This window comes from Ictidomys tridecemlineatus, chromosome 6, assembly GCF_052094955.1.
Source record: "Ictidomys tridecemlineatus isolate mIctTri1 chromosome 6, mIctTri1.hap1, whole genome shotgun sequence".
Lineage (NCBI taxonomy): Eukaryota > Metazoa > Chordata > Mammalia > Rodentia > Sciuridae > Ictidomys > Ictidomys tridecemlineatus.
This window is the reverse complement of record NC_135482.1, coordinates 166,269,535-166,275,121: the sequence shown is the minus strand read 5'-3', so window position 1 is coordinate 166,275,121 and position 5,587 is coordinate 166,269,535. Positions and strand designations below refer to the sequence as shown.

The 5,587-nt window shown below is 36.3% G+C and overlaps 1 pseudogene; it reads right to left on the bottom strand.

Annotated features, from left to right (window-relative positions):
* Positions 1–4,050: 4,050 nt before the first annotated feature.
* On the bottom strand, positions 4,051–4,123 carry LOC120888813 (U2 spliceosomal RNA; annotated as a pseudogene).
* Positions 4,124–5,587: the final 1,464 nt, after the last annotated feature.

Genomic DNA, 5,587 nt, shown 5'->3' with positions numbered 1-5,587 from the left:
ATTGCTTAAACCATCTGTGTTAATTGCTTCATCTTAAAAATCCTTAAACCCATCCACAAAGTCTGTCTCTTTCCATATTAGGATACACTCACAGGTTCCAAGTATTAGGATGTGGATAGATTGGGGGTGGTTATTATTCAAGCCCATGAAAAAGAGATAAGTAGATAGATAAAAATAGGAGCCAAACAGACAGAAGACAATAGATGATAGATAGATAGATTGATTGATCTATGCTGGCTTCCTAGAGGAACAATTTCTTCTCACCTAGCTCAGAGATTTCTCTTCATGGATGTCCTATATAGATGTGCCCTTCTATTTATCTTGGTGTTCTCTATGACTCTCAAAGCCCTTGTCCCTGATTTTTTTATTTCATCTAATTCATTTTTCCTGAAGTAAATAATTTCTGTTTGAATAGGCTCATTATCTGACCAATTAAATAGTTCCATATTTTACTGAGCACTATCCTATGCCAGCTACATTGTCTATCATGGTACTAGAATCTGCCCTTCATGAGGCAGGGAATTTTGCTATTTTGCTCACTGCTATACTCCAGAGCCTAGAGTGGTTCCTGGCATATACTAGGTGCTTAATAAATGTTGGTTGATTGAATGAGATGGCCGTGAACCAACAATTATGGACTTGATTCCTGAGTTCACGGACTCACCTCTAACAAGTGATGAGGGCTTCCTTTATTTGTAATTTTGAATCAGCATCTAGCCATGTGGCTTTGACAACACAAATGTTCCCTGAAACCTGGCCATGTTACTTCAGTTCATCTAGTGCATAGCAATAGATTCATGGTTGCTTCCTATTTCTAAGCAAGCAAATCCATTTGGGGGGTGCACTAAATTAGTATGTCCTGTCTAAAGTGTCTTTCTAACTCTTACGTCTTTGTAGAGTAGGGCTGATGGTGAACTCTGGATTTAGATGAATAATAAAGTGCTGCCTAACCTGATTATTTCTTTCCTTACTCCCTTATGTACTTTGATGATCTGGGATTCTTTAGGTCAGCTGACTGTGCATTCACATGGCTAGTAGAGTTTATTTATTTTTTAACCACAGTTCTAATAATCATAATAACTAAGAGGAATGCATCAAAGAAGCAGAGAGCTACTTCTTAGTCACGCTCTGCTATTTTTTGACTACTCTTAAAAACATTTCTTTTGTGTGTGCGTAGAGGAGGTGGTACCTCAAACTCAGGGCCTTTTACATACTAGACAAGCACATTACCACGAACCTATGTCCCCAGCCCCTAAAAGATTCATTTTATAACTAACCCAGAACACTCTTGAGATAGCACCTAAGTCCTTTTATTTACAATGTGACCTGGAAGAGATAATATAACATTCTATGAGAACACCTAACAAAATAAGGGAAATCAGACAGACTGGGGCAAAATTAAATTCAACATACATCTCAGAATTTTCAAATGATGTCTCTTGGAATAAACAATTTAGGATCGCCAAACATGCTGATCTTGGGGATAGATTTAGGCATCATGGTAGACATGTAAATGAATGTGTCTACTCCAAAGGTGTATAAATTGCTTGTTCTTCAAATAAAATGCCAGCCTGTGTTAAGAAAAGAGAATTACTTAGAAAAACATTATGCCTCTATGGAAACTGATAATATACATGCAGTTTCAGCACCAGCATATTTTTTGAACACAATATCTAAAAATAGATAAACAGAAGAAGAAACAGGCCAAGCAGAGCCAAATTGCTGTCTTGATATTAAGGGAATAATAGAATCGTGGGAAATAAAGACATATATAAATAAGTAGTAAATAAATTTTCTGTATCATCATCATTATCTTCAGAGAATCGTCAAGATCAGAAATGCAGTAGTCATTATATATCATCACCATCATCAAAAACCATTAAGAGCTTTGTATGTTAATAAGAAATGTGGCATGATTATGAGAGAATTCCATAATTTTCTAGGAGCTAATATCTTAAAAGTAGGTCACCCTGAAACATTTACGTAAGTGAAAAGCATATTGAGGTCTACTTGAGTAGAAGGGTAACATAATACTAACATAGAAAAGTTATAGAAGTCCTGACTTTAAAAAACAAATCTTGTATGAAATTCTCTGGATTATCATCTTAGTTTAACGGTTAATCTAAAATTCTTCCAAAATATATTTTATTTTGGAAGGTACTGGGGATTGAACCTAGGGGTGCTTAACCAGTGAGGCACATCACCAGCCCTTTTTATTTATTTATTTTTATTTTGAGACAGATTCTTTCTAAGTTACTTAGGGCCTCTCTAAGTTGCTGAGGATGGTGTTGAACTTGTGATCCTCCTGTCTCAGCCTTCCAAGTGGCTGGGATCCTAAGTGTGTGCCACCACAGTTGGCTAAAAAGTAGAATATTTTAAAAAGCCACCTTTAGGTTCCATTTCTGTTGGAGGTAATTTAAGTTTGGTGGAGTGGCAATGGTGATCGTCACAGAACTTCATGAAGATGGTAAGAAGGCGGAAAAGTCCTTAGGCTGTTATTAAGCAATCTAATAATACCCTCTGGGGCATTATTGGATATAATATAGTTCTTTCACTGTTGGAAGGAGGGGGCTGTGGTGAGAGGGGAGGGAGGTAGCCCTAGCTACGGGGTATCATTGGAAAAAAAGTCATGGGTAACAGTGAGGTGACTGGAACATGGAAACTCCAAAGGCTTACAAAGAAATAACTTCCAAATTTGAGATGAGAGTCCTAGGGAAAGCAAACTGGCCTCCTAATAACCAACAGGAACATTCCAATTTAGGAAACCAAGATTTATTTTAGATACTCTGCGCCCTTTTACATTCAAACAAAAACTTAATTTACTTTTTAAGGGCGAATAAATATGAGAACTTATTTATAAAAACATAAAGGAGATTAACATTTCCAATTGCCCTGAGCTTCTGAACCATTTGATTAAAGTTGAGCACATTTTTAGAGAGCAGACTAATGTCTGTACGAAACTTGTCAGCTTACATACTTAGATACCGTAAGTGCTCTAAGAGCAGAACTTCAAAAGATTTGCCAATAGACTGAATATTTGGATTAGAGGCCTGAAGTCTACCTCACACCAACATAAATTCCAGATTAATTAATAATTTCAATGTGAAATGGAGATAACACAAGAAGTTATTTTGGGGAAATCATTCTTCATATAATCTGGGCAATGAGGAAGCATTTTCTAAGCATGATACCAACATCAAATATAATTAAGAAAGAGAACAATAGTTTTTATCATTTTACCATTTTTAAATACCATAAATAGTATAAATGGCTTAGAGTACTGAAAAATTGTTTGTTGCATACATATTAGATAAAACATAAGCATCCTTAAATATAATAAGCTCTTAGAAAACAACAATAAATAGCTGAGTACACCAAAAGAAAAATTGCAAAAGGCTTGAATAGACACGACTCTAAGGAGAAATACAGATGACCCAGACACACTGGACATAGGGTTTAATCTTACTGCTCTGCAAATAACTTCTAATTAAAACCAAGAATGAGATACTGGTCCCCTTCTATCAATTAGTAAAGATTAAAAATGATAATACTAGTGTTACCCGAGAATGAGCAAAAAATGGTGTCAGAAATACCAATTCATCTTTCCTGAGTAAAATTTGGCAATGATTATTGAAAATATTCTTTTAGATAATGAAATTCCAACTTTAAAAATTATCTTGAAGGTATTTTTCTCTGTATCTTAAGTTTAAAAGTTGGAAACTTCCTAAAGTTCCAATTGTAGAGGATTGAGTCCAACAGATTATGCATCGTATAAAGTCATTCAAAATTATAATCTTTTTTTTTATTATTATTGGTCGTTCAAAACCTTACACAGTTCTTAATACATCATATTTCACAGTTTGATTCAAGCGGGTTATGAACTCCCTATAATCTTTTTTAAAAATGTATTTTTGAATAAACTTTAATTTATTATAAATTATTTTATAGAAGAATGTTCTTAACATGGGAAAAATTTTAGGTTCTATTTTTTCAAACCAAGTCAATAGATTACAGAATTGCTGCAAAACAAAGTTGTGTACACATCACAGGGAAGATTCATACAACAAATATTGATAAAAACTATCTTTTACACTTGATCTTAGCCAAAAGGCCGAGAAGCGATAAAAAAAACTATCTTTTGATGCAAGTATTATAGGTAATATGAAGTAGCTGAATTGAAAAGCTCCTTATACTTTGCCCGTCATAACTCTGCTTTGGTCAATTTTAGTTTGGATTTGTTACAGAATTTTGAGTCAATGTTATCATTGTGACACAAAATTCAGTCAAGGACAAAACTTAGGACAATTAGCATGATTGGTGAAAATTAAGTGGTAAAATGATTTGATAATGGAACAATTTAAAATCACGCTGTGTGGCTTCCAATGAGGACTCTGAAGTAGAAGAGGAAGATACGATCCATTGGTTGGTCTGGTGGCATCCACCCCTGGGTTTTGGGTGGGTTCCTTCAGTAGACATCTCAGGAATCTGTTTGCATGAAGTCCTGAGCAGCCATCTGGGAAAGATCATCTTAGGACAAGCTTGGCTTAATAGCCAAATAGTGCAATGAGAGACTAAGTGGCTCTGAGTTATCATGGTACCTGTCACTCATGTATGTCCCAATACAATGCTCATGAATTTCCTGAGTCTTGGGAAGGGAAATGGTTACATCAAAATTCAAAGGCCAGATAATGGGAAAAAAAATTAAAAAAAAAACAAAACAAGAAAGAAAGAACTTTGGCAGACAGCGGGGAAACAAGCACACTGCGTTGAGACCATCCTAGTAGAAAGCAGTGCAAAGGGAGAGGAAGGCATTCTGCCAACTGGCTCAAATTGCAGCTTTTGCAAAAGCAGGGTTGTATCCTTGAATCATGTCACTCAAATTCATATGTCATGTAGGCCTTGACCTGGTGCTGGTGTTCTGATGTTCCTTAGTGGATGTGGGGTTATAGTCAACTTGTTTTGAGAAACTTTCAGTGGGGGAATATCAAGGGTGAGTCTATGAGAATATTAACCCCCAAATTATGTTCACATGGAATGAACATAATTGATCTCTCTTTGATCCAATGGCTTCAAAAGTTTTCTTTTTAACAGCAAGACGCTGTTTGTGAATTAAATTTTAGGTGCAATCCAAAACACAAAATTGATGAAAGCAGAACTGATTGACATGGGAGTGGAGGGGGGAGCAGAACTTAAAACCCAATTGTTTTGGTCACTCCATCTTGGAACCCCTTGAGCTGAAAACAATGGATTTGTCTAACTTCCAGAGATGTGTAATGACTTGCTCATGGTACCTAGCGGCAGAGTCAGGGCTGGATCCTGAACTCCTTCCCCAGGATATTTTTCCCGTGACATCACTTCCTGTATTATTTCTCAAGCACTTCTTCCTTAGATACCGCCATGGCGATCCTGTTAGAGGAAAAAAAGATTGAATTCTGGGAGTGGAGAGGAAGAGGAGCAGAATAGGAGTCATAGAAGTATGGCCCTAGTGAAGGTATGATGAGCCTGAAAACCTCCTGCAGAGAATCTGCCTAGTACCTCCACACACCTGCTCCTCAGCCCCTTGACAATGGAGCTGAATACCTCTTTA